Here is a 26,520-nt window from a genome sequence, read left to right as displayed (position 1 = left end):
AGAAAGAAAGAAAGAAAGAAAAGGCTCCTACTAGCTAAAGACTGGGCAACTGGACTCCAACAGGGACAAAAATTGAGATGGATTAAAACCCACTAAATATGTTTAAATCAATAAGTTCATAATGATATAAAAATTTAATTGGTGCCTTTTGTAGGTGACAATGAGTCATTCTGTTAAGTTGAAAACAATGGATAAAAGAAATCAAGCATTTATCCTTTTTGTTTTTTTCTATATGAACTATACCTCTGGGCAACCAAGTAGTATATGAGGGGAAGTATTTTGAAATAATTCCATAAAATGTACAAATATACTCATAATACACATAATGTGTGCATCAAAAGTGTAGGGGTTACTTTTGGAGGAAAGAAGAGGCTGTGATTGAGATGGGGCAAAGGTACAACTTTATTCTATCATAGGTCATATGCTCCTATCATCCCATTTATAAAAATTAATCTTCAAATGCTTAATACTTAATAATTCATTTCTTGAAATTTTCTTTTTTTTTTTTTTTTTTTCAGACAGGGTCTGGCTCTTTCATCTACCCAGGCTGAAGTGCAGTGGCACGATCTTGGCTCACTGCAACCTCTGCCTCCCAGGCTTCAGCGATCCTCCCACTTCAGCCTCCCAAGCAGCTGGGACTATAGGCATGCACCATCACACCCAGCTAATTTTTGTATTTTTTTGTAGAGACAGGGTTTGGCCATGTTGCTCAGGCTGGTCTTGAACTCCTGAGCTCAAGCAATCTGCCCACCTTGGCCTCCCAAACTGCTGGGATTACAGGCATGAGCCACCACTCCTGGTCAAACCAGAATTTCAAAAGGTGAATTTCAACGTATGTAGCTGCCGTTAGTAGCCGTATTTAGGATGAGATGGATTGGGAGGCGCAAACCAAGGATGCGTAATAATCATTATGAAATAAATAATAAGTTATCTGGGAAACGGCCATTTGTCCAACATTTACTAAGTGGCTACTAGGCACTGTACACCATTATAAGTGCTAGGAATGAAACAGTGAATAAAATTGACAAAAATACATCTTCTTGTGGATTACATTCTCGTAGAGGAAGAAAACAAACTAAATGAGTAAAATAAAGTGCAGTCATAATGCCCTGGCAGAAAAGTGGAATACAACACAATGGGCAGATGAACCGTATCCTGTTCCCTCGCTTCATTCTCAAATGAAGGGCAAATGGAGGGTGTCTAAGGTTCTTTATCAACAGCAAAGACGTGGGGGTAGGAATGGAGGAGGTGAAACCAGGCCAGTGCCCAGTGGACAACCCTATCTCAGACTTGACTTCAGGAACTGGGGATGTTGGAATATGGGTCCCTATTATTCTCCCCCAATCTGGAATGGGCTGAAGAAAAGGCCCATGTCAGATGATTGCAGAAATCCCTGCTGCCCTCCTGGAACTCAGAATCCACATGGCAGGATCTGAAGGCAGGATGTGTATATGCAGAAGAGGCATCACACTTTTTTTTTCATCTGCATTTTATTGATTGATTGATTGATTGAGACAGAGTCTCACTCTGTCACCCACGCTGGAGTGCAGTGGCGTGATCTCGGCTCATAGCAAGCTCCGCCTCCTGGGTTCACACCATTCGCCTGGTCAGCCTCCCTAGTAGCTGTGACTACAGGCGCCCGCCACCACACCCGGCTAATTTTTTGTATTTTCAGCAGAAATGGGGTTTCACCGTGTTAGCCAGGATGGTCTCGATCTCCTGACCTCGTGATCCACCCACCTCAGTCTCCCAAAGTGCTGGGACTACAGGAGTGAGCCACCGCGCCCGGCCATCGCACTTTTCAATAAGGTATTCTAGAAAAGCCTTGATGAGATGACATATGAATAGAGCCCAGAAGACACTGAAGAAGCCAGCAGTAATGTAGGATGCATGCACATGTACATATGCACACACGCACACTCACACGTACACTCAGTGACATGCACGCACACTCACACACAGACACGCATACACACACACACACACTTGCAGAAAAAGGTTCTGGTGTCATCACCAAGTCTCTGGCCATCTAACTTAAACAGGAGAGAAAGGATAATTTTTAGAACCTCTATGCACCCTCAATTGTCATTCATACTCTTTTGCTGTCAGGTTAATTAAGAAACAGTAAAATCAAGGACCTGGGCCATCACACAAGCCTGGCTTTATAACTCGGATCTCCCATGTAGGAAACGTATGACCTTAGACACCTGCGGAACTTCTCTGTGCCTCAGTGTTTTCACCTAAAGTGAGGATACCGGTATCTGCCTCAGAGTGGCTGTGAAAATTAAGTAGCTGATGTACATGAAGCGATAAATACAGAATATGATACCCTGTAGATGCTCAAAAAAAATTGGTTCATTCCTAAACTTCAATACTAAGACATCTCCCGCAAAGCCCCACTCACAGAGTTGGTATCAAGGGCCATAGCAATAGTGTCAACGGCTGTATCTGTTTGAAATCTGATGATAACAGGTCTTTGAAATCAAATGCTGTCTGAAGGAACTGTGGGTCAGTTTTATTACAACTACAAGAGACTAATTTTTTTGCTTATACTGTTATTTTGCCATGTCATATTTCTGGAAATAAGTGAGCTATAAGGGCTTATTTTGGGTCTGACAGTATTGTCAATGAAAGACATAAGACAGGGAGAGGGAGAGGAGAAGAGAAGAGAGAAGAGAGAAAAAAGGAGAAGGAGGAGAGAGAGAAAGAGAGAAAGGGGAAAGGTAGAATTGTTTCTTTATAATATGAATAGCAACACAAATTGTTTTAATTATGTTTCAAGGTAGAGGCAGAGACTGTTTATTTTCCATTCCTTTCCTGTCTGAGGATATCCAGTTTTCTACTTCACTCCACTTTGAAGAGAACTGGTTTCAGATAAGTAGAGCCAAAAGCACAGCTCCACCATCATTTCACTCTTCCACAAGCAAAGTAGTATCCTGGATGACTTAAAAGCAAAAACAACACACACGCACATACACACACACCCTATAATGTACCAGTGAAATCTGATAATATTGACATTAAAATAATTCATAGCTGCTAACATGTGCTGAGCACGTGAATATGTCCTGGCCACGATTCTAAGCATGTTACACACATTAAACTCACTGCAATCCTACAGTAAGTTCTCATTAACAGTAGATGTATTGAGAGGCAGAACAAACAAAAAGACTGAACTTAGTTAATAATCTAAGATAATGTTCAACACGACACAGATACGAACTTGCCAATCAATGAGATTTTTCTGCCTCCCAGTTCAGAAAGTACCTAATCAGTAAGGACCAGAACTAGTGGAAAACTAGGTAAGTATACATGCAAGAACAACCCCTGCTAATGATCATAATTGTAGCCTAGCTGTTTTGGAGGTTCTAAAGGATCAAACACCAGGAAGAAAAACTAAACATACAATTCAGGAACAGAACCAGAATCCAAGTCCAAATGATACAGTATTACTGGCAATTGCTTGTAACATCACTCACTCCTTTGATGACCTGCAGACCAGTGGTTTTAGAATAAAGAGGAGGATCTTACTATTCTATTACAAAAATTCTTTGGGAAAAGAGAGTGACTCTTAACAGCCAGGCCAGTTGTTATTTTGATTATATATTTTGAACTATATCCTAGAGTTCTTTTACTATGGGATATAAGAGAAAGCAATAGATTTCATGTCCCTATTTGTAATAAAACAGAGCCCAAATGTAATATAACAGAGCCCAAATGTTAATATGCTACTGAGGCCATTCAAACCTCTTTGTAAGCTGTCAACTCCATAAATCCTCAATTTCCACTCTTCCCTACTCCTACCTCCCCCAAATAATTCAACTGGCAAAGTTTCTGAGAAATCCCTAAGGTTAGCAGGAAAAAAAAAAAAAACAAACAGAAATGTTGAAAAGAACCCTGGAGTGTGACATACCTGAAAATCAAGAGAGTTCCTTCCCAATGAATTTAGAAAGCTAACAGTACTTTCATAACTTCTCTAATTTCCCCTACCTTTTTCTTTCTTAACCTTAACAAAAACATCACTTAAGATACTGAGGTAAATAATCACATAAAAAAAGCTGAGAGAAAGGTAAGAGCTTTCTTAGATATTTATACCCGTGTGAAAGAAAAAAGTCATTATTTCCCTCAAATCAAAATACAATTATCCTTTCATGAAATAACTCACAAATAGGATGAAGAATTCAAGTAACATAAAAATCAAAATGCCCTTTAAAACATGAGAACAAGTCTGAGTAGAGTCCTGTGACATCCACAAATGATACGCTATCCAATGTCCACCTCCACGCTCCGAAGACTGTACGGCACCAACCCCCTTCCTCTCTGGGGGTACCCATGGCTACCCTGCAGGCGTCTTGCCAACTTCTCCTCCAGTTCCAGAGAACTTTCTCCTGGACAGACTGTCTAAGGGGGCAGTGGGAAGAAAGTGCTCTAACTTGCTAATGGGATAAAACTATGTACCTGTGGTAGGGAAGGCAAAGTTTCAGAAATGTTGAAAATGATTATATTTATAAGTGAGCTGTGGCTGTTCCATGGTGAAGAACACAAACAGCTGAGGAAATATTCTTCCAGGATTCAGAAACTAGCATCCAATTCAGCAGAAAAGTCACTCATATCGTTAAGCAAGGAGGGAAGTTGTGACATTCATACGTGTTGTTTCACTTTTGTCTTCCTCATCAGCATAAAGGAAAATATCAACCAACGTTCAAGTTGGAACTATATTCGTCTGTCAGTTGTAATAGTGGTTTGCTTATGGACATGAGAGCTGGGAAAATTAACAAAAGCATTCTCTGAGTATCAGTTGGCTACATGGAATTTACTACAAAGGATATTGTTTATCTCACGAGTATTTGTAAATGGTTTACTACACATTTTTATGGTAGTAAAATAAACTTGTGAAGCATTCTTTCGGTTTTTTGTTGTTGTTGTTGTTTGTTTTCCTTAGAACCAGTTGTTAAACACTGACCAGAACACCAGTGAGCGGGACGCTCTTTAAGTTGGCTTCGGAGTCCTTCAGATAAAACCCTAATCTTTGGTAGCTTCCTTGCTACTCGGTATAAGAAAATGTTCCAATTCACTTTGCAGATTTTCTGCCCCAGATTTGGAAACAGCCATTTTTCTAAGGAGCCCATGTTCCTTTTAGAGGGAAATAAATTCAAGGCAACAATCTGGCTTTATTGGTCCTCAGTGTTACACGGCTGGTCACCGTTCCGAGGCTTCTGCTCTGAACTTTTGTTATTCAGATATTAGACTTCCTGGACTGGTTCTATAATTTAAAAAAAAAAATCTTTTCTCTTTTAAAATCTATTTATTTATTTATTTTGAGATGAACTCCTGTGTTGTCTGCCCAGGCTGGAGTGCAACGGCGTGATCTTGGCTCACTGCAACTTCCACCTACTGGGTTCAAGCGATTCTCCTGCCTCAGCTTCCCGAGTAGCTGGGATTACAGGTATGCACGCACTACCACTCCTGGCTAATTTTTATATTTTTAGTAGAGACGGGGTTTCACCACGTTGGCCAGGCTGGTCTTGAACTCCGGACCTCAAGTGATCCGCCCACCTTCGCCTCCCAAAGTGCTGGCGTGAGCCACTGCGTGCAGCCAAAATCTTTTCTGATTCTGCTCTTTCTAGGATTTCCTTACCTTTATCTTCTAGTTCTCTACTGCATTTAAAAAAAAATTTCTGCTGCCATGATTTCCCATTTCCAAGAGCTCTTTTGGCCGGGAACGCTTCTTCGGTGGCTTCCCCTTCTTCTTTTGCCCCATTTCCTCCTTTAAAATAGCACCCTGCTCTTGTTTCCTGGTTATCTTTTCTTGCCCTCTCTTAGAACACTAGTAAAGAACTATTTCAAGTTAATTCCTCTTGCATGACTGTTTCCTCCAGGTTGCTTTTTAGTTGGTTTTGTTCTCTTTCACATTAGAGGTTTTCTTCCTCTGTCTGGTAATCCTTTAGAAGAGAACTAAAAAAGCTGGCTGAGAGCTCTGAGTATGTCAGTGGGACTTAGGGCTTGGGAAGTGGGGATTCCACTGTAGAGAAATCAGATTGAGCAATTTCTTTGGGAAATGCTACCATCAATATCTTTAGGTATTCTATCTTGGTGTGGTCAGAACGTCTAGAGAAATCTCGAATCTCCTCCCCAAAGGATGAAGAAATGGCTACCAGCATCTCAAAGGGAAGAAGGCTGGACATCTCGGCATCCGGCGTATTCACATTCCATGAATTCCCCCTTGTTTTCAGGATGCCATCCTGCCTTCTGGTCTGGTGTGTCGTCACAGGCCTCAACCCACAGTCCCTTTGTTTGGCCCTTTGAAGTCAGTCTTTTGTAGAGGCAGTTGCTCAGCTGCACCATACCAGGGAGGAAATCCATGTATCCATTTGATTCTTAAGCAGATTTTCAACCATTTCTCCCCCTCACGTCCAGAAGTACCTGGAGCCACAAAGCCTGGGGCTCTGGATGGGTCTTGGGTTTCTTCATTGCTGACTTTGGATTCAGTTGTATTAGGTCCGCTGAGTTCTTTACCATTCGACCCTTGACTTCCCAGTTTCAAAAAATGTGTTACTCTTGCCCTTTATCCCATTCTATTCATTCTTTTAGACCTACAAACGTAACAACTACAACAACTTAAAACCCCTTCACTGTAATTTTACCATGGTGATGTAAGGAAGCTTAGGTGAATACACAGATTTAATTCTCCATCTTTAACCAGCAGTCAAAAGTGTTTTACAAATACAACTTTTGCTGTCTCATTCTGTTCATCAACAACACTCAGTGGTTCGAAAGTTCACATGACAATCTAAATTTTCCAAATGGCTTCCATGCTACTGTAATATACCAATGATCTATGTATGGAACCGAATACTTACTGTCCTTCACAAACCAGGAAGCCCCTTTCGAATACACACAGACATATGCACACATTTTCTTCCCTGGCTTCCTGATTTCCTAGTGAAGCTCCCCTCCCCATTAGAGGGCTCTTTTCAGTTCTCTTCACTGAAATTTAAATCTTACCCTTCAAGGTCCAGGTTCAGGTCAAGACCTACCTCCTCCACAGGCTTCCTGCAGTTGTGTTACCTCACAGAAGTCTTTCCCCATTCTGAATCCATACTATACTCACTGCAGTAATGAAAGTGTTTTGTATATGTTAGTTTTGTCTCTTTAGTATGTTAACTGCTTAAGAGCCAAAACTCACATAGAGCTTCAATGTGTGTATCTTACTGTGCCTCACATAACAGTGTGGACCTAGAAATTGTTCTGGGGTAAATATTTCCTTCCAGTTATCTTATGTAGGCAGTTTGGGGGCTGCTATTGTTAGAAGTCAACAACTAACTTAAAATACAAACTCTATGCATGTTTGCGAATATGTGTTGGCTGACCAGAATTCCTGTGGAGTACTAAATTCTCATGAGCCTTGAATATATTATCCCTGTAAACCTGATGGTTCTTACTTCTTATGCAATTTCCAAGTCCCTCATTCAGAGGGTTGGATCATTTCAGTAATGAAATTGGTCACTGGATCCGACTGCAAGTGTATTGAGAGAGATGCTGGTAAATGTTTAACAACTGGCTGAGTGGGGCGAATGACTGTGTGTGTGTGTGTTTCTTGTAAGTTTTATTGATATAAAGCATGCACAGCACCTAATTTACAAATAAAAAGAACACTATTATAAATTCCATGCAGCCAATTGATTCTCACAGATGTTTTTATTGATATTTCCAAAACTTATCTATCAGCGGCCAACCTGTGGTTGCAAGTGATGAATGAATGCAGTTTGGCATGACTGTCGGTTTAGACTAGAGAAGAGCACACTTACACTTAAAGGGCCAGATGGTAACTATTTTAGGCTTTTGGGATATACAGTCTCTGTCGCATCTCATCTCCGCCATTGTAGTGCCAAAGCAGCCACCAATAATATGTAAAGATATGTGTTCCAAAAAAACTTTATTTACAGAATCAGGCTGCAGGCCAGGCAGTTTGCCGACCTCTAGTTTAATGTAAAGCAAAACAAGGAAGGGGTATGTCAGAATTTCACTTGTCGATGATGTGAGCAACTTCTTTGCTGAATCATATAACAGTTGAAGAATATTTCCTCATTTTTATACCATTTTTGGTATTACTTACAATGGAACAGCTACAGATACTATACATTTTGAAGTTTAATCTACATTTTCAACATTTTTCACCACCACCTCCTGATGTCTAGACAATAAAAAAGACAATAAATCATGCCATGATCTGTAGCATTTGCTGACTGCTGTGATGTAAACACTCCTACAATGGCCAATTTCAAGCCACCAATGTAATGTCCCGCATGTGGAGTTGGGAGGTGTTCAGTGGCACAGTCATGTAGTATTTTCACCCAACTATACAATAAACTTAACCTCAAAAGAAAACTAGAAAGTGATGGAGTTTGAGCACCTTTGCTTTCAATAAAATTTATTTAGTTATAAGTTTATATGATTTTGTTTTTAATAAAGGCTGTGTTTAACAATCAGCCCATAAACTTCCTGGATACTGAACAATATTTGCCAACTGACTCTCAAAAATGGGTAGGAACCAGCTCCAACACACCACTGGTCCCATATGCCAAAGATGGGACAATTTGAACATCAATGGATAATAAATGAACTAATATCTATCAAATCTGTCTAAATCCATGAGATCATAATGATACTTTAGAAAAGCATATGCACAACTAGTTAGTGACTATTGGAAGAAGGCAGGACACAAATTCACTGGAAACTGATGAATGAAGAAAAGGGATCAAGCATTTATCCAGCTTTTCATATACAAACTCTACCACCAGGACACCAAATAGAAGATGATGAGAAGTTTCTCTTTATGGAAGTACTCCAGCTTGTGAAGAAAAAGGATAGAATTAGACTGTTACGAATTTGCAACTTCTACTGACTTAATGGTTCAATGTTTGCTAAAATCACAGCCACACATTCACAAATGATATTATATGTACTCTGATGGAGTTACACACCTCCAACTATGAAGGAGACTTGCCAAAACAATTGAACATGACATTTCATCAAGCTCTTAGAACTGACTATACCAATTTATGGGATAAACAGGACCACGTGAAACAAAACCATTAGGATGCCATAAGCAAAATTCAGACTATAAAAAACTCTACAGGACAAACAATGCAGTTTCTGCAACAAATATGAAAATGTAAAAGGGAAAGAGACATACAATGAGAAAGAATGAGAGAGGGAGAGCGACCAACCAATCACAATGTGTGGATGTTATTTGGATCCTAATTCAAAAAAACAGTAAATCATAAACCAACAAACGTTCGTAACATTTGAGAGAAAATTTAAAATGTGAAAAGACTGGTTATTTGATTACATTCAAGAATTAGTGGCTGGCGAGGTGCCAGGCATCTGTAATCCCAGCACTTTGGAATGCTGAGGCAAGAGGATCTTTTGAACCCAGGAATTCGAGGCTGCAGTAAGCTATGATCACACCACTGCACTCCAGCCTGGGCAACAAAGTGAGACCCCGTCTCTGGGGGACGGTGGGGGAAAGGCCAGACATGGTGACTCAGACTTATAATCCCAGTGCTTTGAGATGCCAAGGTGGGAGGATCGTTTGAGCCCGAGAGTTCAAGACCAACCTGGGCAACATGGTGGACCTCATCTCTACTAAAATTAAAAAAAAAAAAAAAAAAAGCCAGGCATGGTGGCTCACGCCTGTAGTCCCAGCTACTCAGAAGGTGGGAGGATTGCTTAAAGCCTGCGAGTTTGAGGCTGCAGCGAGCCAGGACTGCACCACTGCAGTCCAGCCTGAGTGCCAGAGTGAGACCCTGTCTTGAAAACAAAAGGAAGAAAAAATAATTATTAATTTTAAGGGTGTGATAATACTATTGTAGATATACCAAAAATAGTTATCTTTTAGAATTATATGCTTAAAACATTTGTGTGTAAAATAAAATAAGGTCATCAGGGCTTTTCGTCAAGCTAACATGAAAGGGGAGAAGGGAAAGGGGCATAGATGAGTAAGACTGGCCATGAGTAGATACAGGTGAAGCTGGGTGATAATGGAAGTTAACTGTTGTAGTCCATTTACTTTTACAGGCTTGAAATTTTCCTATGATAAAAAATGTTTTAACATTAAAATGCTTCAATTCCTCTCACTGAGAGTAAAAAGTCAAACTCCTGCCACAAGGCCTGCCATGATGATCTCTGGTGCTACCTCTTGATCCCTCCTCTCCTAACACTCTGCCCCAACTACCCCTGCTCCAGTCATGCTAACCTCCACACTGTGCCCAAACACTGCAGCCATGTGCCCTTTGTGGGTCTTGCACTAGATCCTCTCTGCTTGAAGTGCTCCTTCCCCGAGGGCCTGCCCGGCTATCCCTCTCCCCTCTTTGAAGTCTTTGCTAGAATGCTGCTTTCTCACTAGTTTCCCTGACTACCACATTTTTGATTGCAACTTCCTTTCCCACACTCCAGCATTTTTATTTCTCCTTAAAATGCTGTTTTTTTCTCATAGTACTCATCCTCTTCCAAACATACTATAGAATTTACTTATTTATTATGTTTATTATTTCCTTTCTGTTCCACCCACGGAAGTGTAAACTCCACAACAGCAGGGACTTTTTATCTGCTTTGTTCACTTATGTATTTTCTGTGTTCATAATAGTGACTGGGACACACAATCAGAGAACAACAACGATGTGCTGAATGAACTGAATAAAATTATAATAAGCACCGTAACACAAACGTGTACAAAGCACTGTAAAGACAGAGACCACAGTACAGCTAACTTAGATGCTTAGGCCAACTAGAAAATAAACCTGAAATCCTAAAGCTAAACTTTTCTCTCTTAAATATTAGAATATGTATTGTGAGGCTGATATTTTAAATAGTATTAGTGCATGTGTGTGTGTGTGTGTGTGTGTATATATATATATATGTATATATATTTTTTTTCTTTTTTGAGATGGAGTCTTGCTCTGTTGCCAGGCTGGAGTGTAGTGGCACAATCTCAGCTCACTGCAACCTCTGCCTCCTGGTTTCAAGCAATTCTTATGCCTCAGCCTTCCAAGTAGCTGGGATTACATGCATGTGCCACTATGCCTGGCTAATTTTTGTATTTTTAGTAAAGACAGGGTTTCACCATGTTGTCCAGGTTGGTCTCAAACTCCTGACCTCAAGTGGTCTGTCCGCCTCGGCCTCCCAAAGTGCTGGGATTACAGGCATGAGCCACTGCTCCCAGCCTTAAATGGTATTAGTTTTTAATTTTAAATTTACACATGATACAGCTTTTGCCTCCAACATATGGCTTCCCCAAATGGACATCATGAATTGTCCTATCCATCGCAGAATAAAATGAATGCAGCATTTTCTCATTCATGAAAGCAAATCAACGAAAAGAGTAGTAACTGTCCAGTTTGCTTCTTTATTAAAACACAGTAAAGATTTAATCCACAGGTACATCACTAAGAATAGAAAATAATGCTGAGTTTTGTTGCTATTGGCTACACAATTTACCCTGGCCCACACAGAGAGGATTTATCAGGAAATGGGGGATCCATATTTTAAGCAAAGCCTGTAACTTGTCACTCAATGAATCCCAACAATTTTTAACAAATAATATTCCCTATTTTTTAACATCAAAAGTTTTCATGAGGCCCGGCATGGTGGCTCACACCTGTAATCCCAGTACCTTGGGAGGCCAAAGTGAGTAGATTGCCTGAGCTCAGGATTTCAAGACCAGCCTAGGCAACATGGTGAAAACCTGGTATCTACAAAAAATGCAAAAATTAGGCAGACATGGTGGTGCAGGCCTGTGGTCTCAGCTACTTGGGATGCTGAGGTGGGAGGATCGCTTGAGCCTGGGAGGCGGGGACTGCAGTGAGCCGAGATCGTGCCACTGCACTCCAGCCTGGATGACACAGTGAGAGACACTGTCTCAAAAAAAAAAAAAAAAAAGTTCTCATGAACCCCCCCAGTAGTTGTTACAATTGTAATACATGTTAATTGGGGCAATATATAATAACAGAAAGCTATGAACTAAGCAATACTAAATGAAGTTTAATTTTCCAAGTCACAACTATTATGAACATTTAAAACACAATTATATAATTTTTTAAAATTCAGCCTACATACAATGCTTATGCAACATAAATTCACACATCCCATGCAATAACCCAAAGTCATCCCATAAGTGCAAGATCTACAAGATGACACCAATGGCATAATGTATCCCAAATCTTCCCTATGGATCACTGAACCTTTAGGATGACGCCTTACAAACGGGAATATCACTTATAGTAATAGAATCTAAAGACAAAAATAGCTCAGTAATTTTTTTAAAAAAGCTCTTTAGAGTCTGACTGCCTGAATTCAAATCCTAGATCTACCAGTTTCTAACATACCTTAAAAGTTACCCCTACACCTTATTTCGCTCATCTATAAGAAAAAAAAAGATAATAAGAGTACTTCCTTCACAGGATTATTATGAGGATTCAATGAGTTAATACGTGTAAAGCACTTGGTACCTAAGGAAATGTTGTATAAGTGTTGTTGCAGTTCATAAGTTTCATTAATTCTAGAATTTAGCCTCCTGTCCCTCAAAGTGTGATATAAACTCACCATGTTTTATTTCCTTTTGCTACTACAATTCAGAAAGACAAAGCTGAAAAAAGAAAGTCTCAAAAACACCCTACTGGGAAACATTAAACTATAAACACATGTTTACTAACAGGCTGTACTGGCACAGTAGGCTACACACCACTTTGGCAGGCCTGACAACTGAGAAGTATTTGTAAGAAGAGTGATGAAATGTGGCATATAGATATGTAAAGGCATATCAGCATAAAGTTTATCCCAAATTTTAGGCATAAACTTTATTTTTTTCAGAGCATTTTTCTTTAATACCACTGAGGACAATTATAACTGCCCCCTCCTTTCCAACAAAGCCAGCTTCAATAAAAACGAAAACACTAACAACTTATTTGAAGCTGAACTTTAAGAAAACCTTTAAATGTAAAACTAAGTCCATCCCTGCTTCATATTTAATTTGCAACAGGATATCTAGCAGATGTCGAGGGACCTGGAAGGATTTGTTGGCTGATGACTGGGTGCCTGCTGAGATGGGCTCCACACACAGGTAACACTCAATTGCAACAAAATCTTAAGACCTACATGTCATTCTCCTTTAAAGTTAATCTGAACACACTGTACATGAAAGGAAATGAAAAAGGAGTTCTCCTTTACCATGGCGTTGGGACTTCCTGAGGTTTTCATTCCATTACTGATTGGTCCAGAACGATTTCCTTCTAACTATTCCCAATTGTGTATGTCAGACATAATTAGGACTGTACACTAAAGAGAAGTGCTAAAATGTAATAAAGCCATTAAATCTGAGAAATATTTTTTACTTTAACCCTCAGTATATCAGGAAGAACAGCCAGTACCAGTTAACATCTGGCTCCAATGGAGCCTTTATATTGTTAAGCCATTTAATGAAGAATGTGTAGAAGTATGAATAAAAAGATAGCGAAAACAATTTGATTAGAAATACAGGCTGGGCACGGTGGCTCACGCCTGTAATCCTAGCACTTTGGAAGGCCGAAACGGGTGGATCACCTGAGGTCAGGAGTTTGAGACCAGCCTGGACACCATGGTGAAACCCCCTGTCTACTAAAAATACAAAAATTAGCCAGGTGTGGTGATGGGTGCCTGGAGTCCCAGCTACTCGGGAGGCTGAGGAGAATCACTTGAACCCAGTAGGTGGAGGTTGCTGTGGGCCCAGATTGTGCCAGTGCACTCCAGTCTGGGCGACAGAGCAAGACTCTGTCTCAAAATTAAGAAAAAAAAAGTTTTAATAAGAATCTAAACATGTTAGTCATGGTAGCTCACACCTGTAATCCCAGCACTTTGGGAGGCCAAGGCGGGAGGATCACTTGAGCCCAGGAGTTTGAGACCAACCAGGGCAACACAGCAAGACTCTGTCTCTACAAAAATAAAAAAAAATTAGCTGGATACGGTAACACATGCCTGTAGTTCCAGCTACCCAGAAGGCTGAGGCGGAGGACCACTCGAGGCCAGGAAGTCAGGGCTTCAGTGAGCTATGACTGCACCACTGCACTCCAGCCTGTACGACAGAGCAAGACTGTCTCAAAAAAATAATTTAAACACATGTAACCTTTTGTATCTGGTAAATTTTGGTGCTTAACAGCATAAAATATTTTTGAACTATCATACGTTCTTTCAGAACAGGATTGTCTAGGTTCTTGTCGCAAAAATATTTATTGCATGATAAAGCCCTTTCTGTCGAATGACTAGATGACAGACCATATTTCTTGTTTGTTCTTAGAAATATGTCAATTCATATTGACAAATATGAAATATATCAGATGTCATCCTAGAGGAATTTTCTTATAATTCCTCTAGGACGTTGTAATCTGAAGACCCAGAGTCTGAAATTTCACTTATATGGCCAGTTCCATCATAATCCTCATCAGCCAGAAATGCTATCTCTTTGCATTTATTTTGATTTGTTTAATAACTGTGAAACATGTCAATTTTTTTCTTGTCCATTTTAAGGGGGAAATGAAAAACTCTAAATTTCAACTGTATTCAAATGAAAGCTAAAAGCAGACTAAAAAGAAGATGTTTCTAGTCCTTTTTAATACATTCTTGAAATATAATGTTCTGGGTCTCACACAATAAGAAAATGAAGGATGATAATCTATTTCACTATTGTATCATTATTATTTAGGTGATTTCATCATTCTTCCACTTATTATTTTAGCCTTTTTAAGCATATTTGGAAATAACTGATGATAATGATGAATAATAATTCCTACAATTATAAAATAGTACAATGTCTCAAGATGCAGGAAATATGATCCCTGAAGTCTCATTATGTCTTAAATTTATAGGAGGTTCAGTGGACATTTGGTGATAGCAAGAGAGAATGAGTTTCTTTCAGTTTTTTTAAATGATCAGTTTTCTCCTTGTTCTTTTGTTAGCCTCTAGGAAAGAATAAAAATCATGAAATGCCAATCTTTTCAACTAGTCAAAACCACTCAAAACTGTAATAGTTAAAATTGTTCAAAAACAAAACTTGAAAACTAAACTGGAGCCAATGGACCCAAACAGTACTCCAAGGGTTAAGAAGACGTTTCCTCAAATTACATTAAATGTTGATACCAGAAGAACTAAAAATCACAAATGCAAATAAAGCAACTATCAAATTAGAAACATGATTTTAAATGAAAGAACAGAATACAATGAGTATTCTATATTATCAGTAGTACTGTAAATTAATACAATACTTTTTGAAGAAATCTTATCAAAAACTATTTTTAAAAACTTTATCCTTTTGGCCAGGCGTGGTGGCTCACGCCAGTAATCCCAGCACTTTGGGAAGCCAAGGCAGGTGGATCACGAGGTCAGGAGATCGAAACCATCCTGGCTAACATCGTGAAACTCTGTATCTACCAAAAACACAAAAAATTAGCCAGGCATGGTGGCAGGCGCCTGTAGTCCCAGCTACTTGCCAGGTTGAGGCAGGAGAATGGCGTGAACCCGGGAGGTGGAGCTTGCTGTGAGGAGATCACACCACTGCATTCCAGCCTGGGCAACAGAAGGAGACAATCGTCTCAAAACATCATCATCAACAACAACAACAACAAAAGTTTCATCCTTTTAAACACAGAAGTCAAACTTTTTCAACCATAAGAAGTAATCTGCTGCCTTCAATGCATTTGAAAATAAACAAATAGAAATAAAAATTAGAACAAAAAATCTGAATGTCAAGAAAACAATGGTATTCATGTAAGTTAAAAATCAGAAAAGACTAAGATGCTCAATACTACGGAATGGCCTCTCACACAGCCAACTGGAAATGATGCTGAGATTATACAGCCACACGAAGTAAGGCTCTCCACCTTCATTTCAGATGAGACCTCTCACCTTCACTCTAAATCTGATCAGACACTGCTATAATCCTCACAGATATTCACCCAGCAAGCATTTAAGATAAAAATATTCCACAAACTTAAATATTTCCACATGACCACCTATCTCAAACACATTCTCGCTTCCACATACCCTTTGGTGACTAGCAGAACCACCCAAACCAAATCATTGCAGCGCATTTTATGCAGTTTGGGTTCACCCCACCCCTTGCACTGCCCAAAAAATAGAAATTAGTTAATGACTAGCATGTAGCAAGTGACTTAATTAAATGAAAAATGTAGGACATAAAATTCAACACTACACTGAAGTTATGCTAAAGCAGGAACTGTGTGCACACACACACACGCGCACACACACAAACGAAGACTTGGAGGGCAGCATCAAAAAATAACAGCAGTTATATTCCAGTGGGATTATTTTTTGGTAGTTCCCACATTTCAACTAAAAATTTTAAAACAAAATGACACACCTCCCAAATTGTGGAATGTAAGCTAGTCAAAAAACACTACCCTTTGAAACGCTATTCCAGGGAGACTGCTGGGACACCGGTGTAATCATACATTCATTACGGCACTGTAAACTGATACAGCTCTTCTGGAAAGCAATGTGTAATATCTGTCAAAAACCATAAACGTGTTTATACCTTTGACCTGAAAACTTCTACCCTGGGAATTTATCATAAAGAAATAATGTAAAAGAAAAACATGTGCAAAGATATTTGATGCAACACTGCAATATTTTAAAATATTAAAAATGCCCAACAATAAAAGAGACTGGCTAAGGAGCTAATGGCATATTCTTTTAAAAACAGGAAATACAAAAAAGACACAGAAACAAGGAAAACATAACAAATAATACGTTAAAAAAAAAAAAGCAGAACATAAATAATGCTGAATAAAAAGAGCAAAACTAAGTTGCGTTAACTGATCCAACTAGGTAAATGTTATGTTCATAATGGAAAAAGAGAGGCATAGACTAAAAAGAAGAAAAGGTGTCCAGGTATGGTGGTTCACACCTGTAATCCCACCACTTTGGGAGGCTGAGGCGGGAGGATCACAAAGTCAGGAGAGCGAGACCATCCTGGCCAACATGGTGAAACCCCATCTCCACTAAAATACAAAAAAATTAGCTGGGCGTGGTGGCACACATCTGTAATCCCAGGTACTCAGGAGGCTGAGGCAGAGGAATCGCTTGAACCCAGGAGGCAGAGGTTGCAGTGAGCCACGATCACGCCATTGCACTCCAGCCTGGTGACAGAGCAAGACTCCATCTCAAAAAAAAAAAAGAAGAAGAAGAAGAGGAGGAGGAAGAGGAAGAGGAAGAGGAAGAAGAAGAGGAGGAAGAGGAAGAAGAAGAGGAGGAAGAGGAAGAGGAGGAAGAAGAGGAGGAAGAGGAAGAAGAAGAGGAGGAAGAAGAAAAGAAGGAGGAGGAGGAGGAGGAGGAGGAGGAGAAGGAGAAGGAGAAGAAGAAGAAGAAGAAGAAGAAGAAGAAGAAGAAGAAGAAGAAGAAGAAGAAGAAGAAGAAGAAGAAAATCTGCTGTGTCAGAATGAGAAAAATGTGTTAACGTTTTTAAAGTATGTTGTACTGGGACTCTGGCAATAATAATAATAAAATCAAAACATGGAAGGAAAATGGATAATAATGGACAGTAATTTAAATTTCTGAATAGAAAATATAAAGTTTCAGATAGGATATCATAAAGCCTTTATTAACAGAAATTCTGTTTTAGATAGATAAATTTCCTCAAGGCAAATAAATATTAAGTATATTCATGTGTAACTGTTCTCACAAAGTTCCAGAGAAGCTAAATTATGAACAAACTGTTACTACCCTTTCTAAAACAAGCCATCAGTGGCTTAAAGTCGTATGCTTTTTCTCAAGATTTTAGAACATTCTTTGACATTTAATTGGATATTCATTAACAATAACAGAAATGGAAAGAGTGCCACCTACTGAACTGTAATCACTTCCATATAAAAGAGTCCGTTTTCTTATTTACGCTGCAAAATTTGAAGTCCACAAAGAGTAAAACGGATGACAAAATATTACTAGCAACAGATGAGTGCATTTAACCATTATATTTTCACTACATAATATATGGTGAAAATGAATTATAAATTTAAACCAAGTCTGATTACATGAGAGAAATGATCAATTAATGCATGTTAACTGTACATGTGACATAAACACAAAATATCAATAATTAAGCAACACAATTATCCAAGAACTGACCACAGTGCTCAAAAGAGAGAGAGAGAGACAGAGAGAGAGAGAGAGAGGGAAAGACATAGGGGAGACACACAACAGGGAGAGAGAAATATTATACTTTTTTCCTGTGGTAAAACTAGATATGAATAACTACATTTAAGTAGTATTTGTAAAAACATCTTAAATATGTTTAAGGGTTCAAAAAAGATTAAAAGTTACTTAAAAGCAGATGACTACAACTAAAAGCAGATCAAAAAATGATGGAAGACAAATACAGACATTTAAAAGATGACTGTAGGCCGGGAACTATGGCTCATGCCTGTTATCCCACCACTTTAGGAGGCTAAGTGGGGAGGATCACTTGAGCCCAGGAATTCAAGACTAGTCTAGGCAACACAGCAAGAGCCTATCTCTACAAAAAAAAATAAAAGTTAGCTGGGCATGGTGGTGCAAGTCTGTAGTCCCAGCTATGAAGGAGACTGAGGTGGGAGGATTGCTTGAGCCTGAGAATTTGAGGCTGCAGTGAGCTACATGAACTCCAGCCTGGGTGACAGGGCAAGACCCTGTCTTAAGAGCATATTCACAAGGTCTGGCCTGTGCAGCTTCTGCGCAGTTCCATGGGAAAGGCAGAGCAGAGCGTCACTTAACCAGAATGAGGTAAAAGCCCCAGACAGACACAGACTATGCCCTAGCAGGCCCACAGCATGTCAGAATTCCCAGATCAGAAAGACTTCTAGTGGATATTATTACAAATGCATATATTTACTGTACTGTGAGCATTTCTTCAGAAAACATAGTATGACAACCATTATGCTCAGTGCTGAGATTTTTCAGGAACAGACTGTAAATGTGGGCCTGCCCTCGGAAAATCATATCTAAGATCTGTAAAAATATATGACATTTATATCTAATTTGATTATAATAATTATCCAATGGAGGTTATTATTCCCATTTTACAAATGATGGAATTAGGGCTTGGAAGAGGATATAACAGATATACCTTACTGGAGAGAAAGTTAAAAAATGGCTTTGAATTGTCACGCTTAAATGACCTACTAAGCTATTAAATCTTTGGTAGTCAAAAACATGACATGAGAATAGTGACCATTAGATATCACTGGACAAATTTATATACACACACACACACACACACACACACACACACATATATATATAGCTTTAAGCCCTCATCTAAAAAATTTAAGGTTAGTGTTTAATCTTTTAGAACAAAACTGATTTTAGTTCTTCTTTTACAGCAATTCTGTTCTAGGAACTCAAAGAATATTAATTCAAGCCTGGGTGTGGTGGCACACATCTGTAATCCCAGCACTTTGGCAGGTCAAGGCTGGAAGATTAGTTGAGCCTTGCAGTTTGAGACCAGCCTGGGCAACATAGTGAAACCTCATCTCTACAAATAATTTAAAAATTAGTTGAGTGTGGTGGTGCATGTCTGTGATCCCAGCTGTTGGTAGGATTGCTTGAGCCTGGGAGGCAGATGTTGCAGTGAACTATGATCGTGCCACTGCACTTCAGCCTGGGTGACAGAGGAAGACTGCCTCCAAAAAAAAAAAGAAAAAAAAGAGAATATTAATTCAATATCCTACAATGACAAACAGGGCCATCTTTAAACGGGGTACTCACACAACTCAATGAATGATAGGAGGGCCTCTGCCTCCCACATGGGGCGTCCTGCCTGGCCAACATAGGCAGTCATTTGGTAAAAGCCCACCATCCCCCTGATTTAAAGCAAGTATACCCGCTGTCCTTAACATAAGCCACCAAGTCTGCCCTGGGTACCAGGTTCCTGTCATGTTTTACAATCCTGAGCTCTACCTGATTCTTATTTTAAAAAAATAAAAAGTTTTGTTAGAGGATTGCCTGCAGACTATAAGGTCCATTCTAAATTCTCACTCCAGATCTGGCCAGTCTGTTTAAGATCTGGATATTTAGCTATCTGACTACCCAGCCAATCTCCCAAGCTTGAAACCTAGGCTCCTCTGTGTAGCACATCCTCTACAATTTATCTATCACCAAATCCTGACCATCCAATAGCTCCCAAATTTGGTCCTTCCTATCATCTGTCCCTTGGGTGACCACCACAAGCTCTATCAGGACTCTTCCAGTGACATCTCCTCTCTAATCCATCCTTCTCAATACCAACAGAATTTATAATGAAATCATCTTAACCCCCTACCTAAAAAATATTCATTGATTCCCTTATTCCTGTAAGCACACTAGGTTAGAGACCTCTGATGTTTATAGTACTGGAGCACTCTGTTTTCCCTTAAGTATCCAAAATTATAATTTTAAATAGTATATAAACATGAGTCCAGCCCTTCTTTTCCCAAGTAGACTGTAAGCTCTAGGAAAGCAGGGAAGGACCTCTATTTCTTTACTCTCTCTTCAGAAATAAGCAGTGAGCATGCAGACAGCAGGCTCTCCACAGCTCCTTGATGAATGAATGAAGGAAACAATTATTTTGAATTTCCTTTTGGCACCAATGGCACACCATCAGTATATAACCACCGTAAAAGAAGCAAATAACTTGCTATTATTTTATCTGAAATAGGAAAGTTCTAGGCCAGGCGCGGTGGCTCACGCCTATAATCCCAGCACTTTGGGAGGCTGAGGTGGGCAGATCACCTGAGGTCAGGAGTTCGAGACCAGCCTGGCCAACATGGCGAAAACCCGTTTCTACCAAAAATACCAAAAATTAGCCGGGCGAGGCAGCGTGTGCCTGTAATCCCAGCTACTTGGGAGGCTGAGGCAGGAGAAGAGCTTGAACCTGGGAGGCGGAGGTTGCAGTGAGCCAAGACCGCGCCATTGCTCACCAGCCTGGGCAACAAGAGCGAAACTCCATCTCAAAAAAAAAAAAAAGAAAAGAAAACATGAAATAGGAAAGTTCTATGTAGCTGTATGCAATTATCAGTTAAATAAAAGGCAATGAGTACACTGTTCAATTTCAGATTCAAATTCAGGAAAGCAAGACAAACTAACTCCTAACTTACAGCAAAAGTACTAACTTTGAGGTCTTACACTGAGCCAGCCACAAGCATGTACTGCCTGCTCCTCCTTGATATTCCCACCTTCCCCTCACACACGTGGGAAAATTTCCAAAAATCATAAGTGTAGATAAAGAAATGTTAAATTTCTGGCAAATTCTAAATTTAGAAGCAAAAAAAAACCACAAAAAACCTTTTTTTTTTCTTTTTTGGTCTGGATGCCTAGAAGAGAGAAGTACACAAATTTGGTGCTTATAGTCAATATCAAAACACTCATTTTCCTAAGATACTTCATAGAATTACTTTATAAATTTAGAAACATTAAAACTTTTTTTTAAATTTTTCAATCCCTTAAATACTCCCCTATCCAAAAACCTCTTACTATAACATTGGAAATGTGCTTTTGTTTTTATAAATTCAGATCGATTAAGGGAAAAACTTTTTTGCATGGAAGAGAATTTTGGTAAAGTCCACTCTAAATTTGTAAAGTCACTCTCAATCTGTGTATGCTGGGACTTTTACTCTCTATGCTGACTGCGGACATGTATACACCTCCGCTGAGGCGCCAAATCTTGCTGGCCTGAATGCAAAGCAAAAGACACACAGATTTCTAAAAAATCTACTTCAATCTTTATGCTGTCAGTAAAAAATCATTCCTAAGGATAACAAGAATAAGCAGAAAAAGTAACCCGAATAGAAGAATAAGATGTTAACAAAACACAATTTAAAAAAAAATTATACTCAAGAAACCAATTTGAAAGGAAAAGAAACCAACGAAGAGCCACAACACAAGCCTTTGTTCTTCTATCTGTGCCCTTGAGAATGCTGCCAGGGCCATGAATGACACACAGGAGATGGGGCTGAGACTATGAAACCTGGGATCCCACTGTCACCTCTATCACTTCGCAGCCATGTGACTATGGACAAGCTAATTTTTGCGACTGCTCCCCCATTATTCTGAAAAACTTTCCCTAAGAACAGGAGTCAGTAAGTTTCTCCACGTTCTTGAATTTAACTCTCGGCCGGGCGCGGTGGCTCAAGCCTGTAATCCCAGCACTTTGGGAGGCCGAGACGGGCGGATCACGAGTTCAGGAGATCGAGACCATCCTGGCTAACACGGTGAAACCCCGTCTCTACTAAAATACAAAAAAAATTAGCCGGGCGAGGTGGCGGGCGCCTGTACTCCCAGCTACTCGGGAGGCTGAGGCAGGAGAATAGCGTGAACCCGGGAGGCGGGGCTTGCAGTGAGCTGAGATCCGGCCATTGCACTCCAGCCTGGGCAACAGAGCTAGACTCCGTCTCAAAAAAAAAAAAAAAAAAAAAAGAATTTAACTCTCATAGAGTAGCAGGACCATAGGTTTTCTGCAAAAAAATAGGGAAATGGAGAATGAGTGTAGGACTTAAAGAGAAAGCAAGACCTGGATAAGTAACGGAGACAAATAAAACCAGTAATTATAACAAAATATATAAAGCATGATGGTAGAGATGTGTATTATATGGGTGCTCAAAGAAGCTGGGGTGGGCCTGGCGATGGAGGAGAACTCCATGCCAGCATGAGCTGACACAGGTACATAGTTATTTTTGGGAAACCTCATCAGTTTAATGATTCTGGAAGGTAAAGCACGAAGCAATGAGGGGCAAGAAACTAACATGTCAGGTGGGCAGGAGTCTGATCGCACAGGGCCCTGTAGGTTTATGTCAAGAAACGTGTGCTGAACGCCACAGGCACATCCTGACATCAGCCCTTGGTATGATTTCAGCTGCAATTCTCTGCTCAGATACTGCTGGATTTAAAAACAAAACAAAAAACAAACAAGCAATGCCTCCAGACAACTTCCCTAGATACACAGAAGGAGCGTCCCCCAGACCCTGGAACTCCAGCCTGACAAGGTAATGAACACCAAGGTATCTGAGAAGGCCAACAGAGAGGCAGTCAGATCCTTAACTAGGAGGCTGGGTGTGGAGGAGGCTTGCAGCATTGGATGTCAGGGGGCCAGAAGGTATTCAAGAAGCCTGCCCATTAAGAAAACCAGCTTGGCCAGGCACAGTGGCTCACACCTATAATCCCAACACTCTGAGAGGCCTAGATGGGTGGATCACTTGAGGTCAGGAGTTTGAGACCAGCCTGGCCAACATGGTGAAACCTCATCTCTACAAAAATTACAAAAATTAGCCAGGTGTGGTGGTGCACACCTGTAACTTCAGCTACTCGGGAGGCTAAGGCAGGAGAATCACTCAAACCCAGGAGGCAGACGTTGCAGTGAGTCGAGATCACACCATTGCACTCTGGCCTAGGCAATAGAGTGCAGAGTGAGTGAGACTGTCTCAAAAAAAAGAAAACTAGCTTGGTAAAGATACTCTTCGGCTTAAGAAAGTCCTGGCCAAGCAGAGACTTCCAAACAACAGCAGAAAGGCCAAAACGGGGAGAGAGGAATATCTCACTCATCTCTTTACCTTCAACATTGGTTCCTTGTGTAGGATCCGACTCATGCCAGGTACCCATACACACAGCACTGAACAGAGTCAAACCCTAATCCAGCTCTGCTCCCAATTCCCAGTGTAGCACGAGGCAGGTTAATTCAACTATGATTTTTAAACTCTCATTTCTCCTTCCATAAATAGGAATGATAGCAGCATCTGCCTTTAGGACCTGTTTCAAGCTTAAATGAGATAATGTTTACGAATATATTATGTGGTATCAAGGATAAATTATTTGATGGCTGCTTTTACATATACAAACATTATTTTAGCAACTGAAAGCCATGAAAATATCTTCATTAACATTCCTCCATTAAATCAGTAAGTAATCTAAGTTGTAAGAATAAACATCTTTTCTCTTGAATAACTACAGCTATTCCCTTTTTATATATATATTTTTTTGATACAGGGTCCCACTCTGTCACCCAGGCTGCAGTGCAGGCTGCAGTGCAGTGGCTCACTGCAGCCTCAACCTCCCAGACTCAATCAATCCTCCTGCCTCAGCCTCTGAGTAACTAGGACTATACAGGCTTACACCACCACACTTGGCTAATTTTTTTATTTTTTATTTTTTCTGAGACAGAGTCTTGCTCTTTGGCCCAGGCTGGAGTGCAGTGGTGCAATCTCAGATCACTGCAACCTCTGCCTCCCAGGTTCAAGCAAATCTGATGCCTCAGCCACCCGAGTAGATGAGATTACAGGCACGCACCACCACGCCCAGATAATTTTTGTATTTTTAGTAGAGACGAGGTTTTGCCATGTTGGCCAAGTTGGTCTTGAACTCCTGGCCTCAAGTGATCCACCCGCCTCAACCTCTCAAAGTGCTGAAATTACAGGCATGAGCCACCACACCCAGCTAACATTTTTTTCTTCTTTGTCCAGACTGAGCACAGTGGTACAATCTCAGCTCACTGCAACCTTCACCTCCCCAGTTCAAGCAATTCTCCTGCCTCAGCCTCCCGAGTAGCTGGGAGTACAGGCCTATGCCACCACTCCAGCTATATTTTGTAGTTTTAGTAGAGACAGGGTTTCACCATGTTGGCCAGGCTGGTCTTGAACTCCTGACTTAAAGCCATTTGCCCGCCTTGGCCTCCCAAAGTGCTGGGATCACGGGTGTGAGCCACCGCGTCTGCCTAGATTTTTTATAGAAACAGGGTCTCACTATGTTGTCCAGGCTGGTCTCAAACTCCTGGGCTCAAGCAATCCTCTTGCCTTGGCCTCCCAAGTGCTGGGATTACAGGCATGAGCCATCACACCCAACCAAAGCTCTTTTTATTTTGATGCAAAAAAGAAAACTCCTCTCCATAGATATTTTTGTTTTTCTTTGAGGAAAAATAGTCGCTCACTGTAACTGTAAGCAGTTGGAGAGCCAATAAAGTGTTTCATAACGTGGGATGTGTTAATTTTTTGTCTTAGTTTGTTTTGAGGATAAGGACAGTTCAGACAAGAGATAAAGGTTTAAACAAAGGAAGTGATGGAATAATATTTTGGAAATTTTTTAAGAAAGAAAATGCTGGGCACGGTGGCTCATGCCTGTAATCCCAGCACTTTGGGAGGCCAAGGCGGGTGGATCACCTGAGGTCACGAGTTTGAGACCAGCCTGACTAACATGGAGAAGCCCCATCTCTACTAAAAATACAAAATTAGCCGGGCGTGGTGGTGCATGCCTGTAATCCCAGCTACTAGGGAGGCTGAGGCAGGAGAACCACTTGAACTTGGGAGGCGGAGGTTGTGGTGAGCCAAGATTGCGCCATTGCACTCCAGCCTGGGCACCAAGAGCGAAACGCCATCTCAAAAAAAAAAAAAAAAAAAAAAAAAAAAAAAGACAATTAGCAGAATTAGAGATAAGGAATGAAGGAGAATGAGAAGAGGTCAAGCTAATTCTCATGTTTCCAGTTTGGGTGACTGAGTAGAGATGGTGCCACCAACTGAGATCGATAACACAGGTGTATTCAGGGTAAGAAAATGTGGAAATGGGCCGGGCACAGTGGCTCATGTCTGTAATCCCGGCACTTTGGGAGGCCGAGGCGGGCGGATCACCAGAGGTCAGGAGTTCAAGACCAGCTTGACCAACATTGAGAAATTCCATCTCTACTAAAAATACAAAATTAGCCGGGCTTAGTGGCTCATGCCTGTAATCCCAGGTACTCAGAAGGCTGAGGCAGGAGAATCGCTTGAATCCGGGAGGCGGAGGTTGCGGTGAGCCAAGATTGCACCATTGCACTCCAGCCTGGGCAACAAGAGTGAAATCTCATCTCAAAAAAAAAAAAAAAAAGAAAAAGAAAACGTGGAAATGGCCAACTGCAATCGGCTGCAGGGTCTGAGAGGTGGATGTGGGGGACAGTTTGGGGAGGCATCAGCATACAGATGGGGGCTCAAACTATAAGAGTAGGAAAGTCAACTCTGAAACTAAGTAAAGTAAGAAACATAGTAGGTGAAGGATAAAATGTTGGAAGCACCAATGTTTTAGAGGTAGGAGAGCAAGGGAAGATATGCCCAAGAAAGGCCCCAAGATGGAGCTTATCGTATAAGGAGAGTTAAGGGAGGATGATGGTGCTGAAGAAAAGCAGCCTCAGGAATTGCCCAACAGTGATGGAAGCAGCAAAAAGCTTCAATAAGGGGAATCCTAGGAAGAAAGTGGTAGCTGGGGCAAGGCAGTTCGTGCATCTTCCCAAATTCCCATATGATCGTAGGGCAAGTAACACAACCAGGTGACAAAGTACACCCATCAGTACCAAAATACAAGCATGTAAGAACATGCCACCAAGAGCTGTGAGACCCGAGTACGAGGCATCTATGCAGGGGAAACAGTGAGAAGCGACAGGAAGACTGACCTGAAACAGGAAAACCCCAAAAGGGCTACCAGGCCTCTGCTGGAAAGCCCGGCAGGCCA

General features: G+C 40.6%; 1 protein-coding gene across 1 annotated transcript in view; it reads right to left on the bottom strand.

Annotated features, from left to right (window-relative positions):
- The window catches only part of TAF3 (TATA-box binding protein associated factor 3), a 199,078-nt gene that overhangs the window by 155,618 nt on the left and 16,940 nt on the right, over positions 1–26,520 (bottom strand). The gene's annotated exons all lie outside the window — the stretch shown is intronic.

This window comes from Macaca thibetana, chromosome 9 (genome assembly GCF_024542745.1).
Source record: "Macaca thibetana thibetana isolate TM-01 chromosome 9, ASM2454274v1, whole genome shotgun sequence".
In the NCBI taxonomy this organism is placed as follows: Eukaryota; Metazoa; Chordata; class Mammalia; order Primates; family Cercopithecidae; genus Macaca; species Macaca thibetana.
This window is presented reverse-complemented; position numbering and strand designations above follow the sequence as displayed.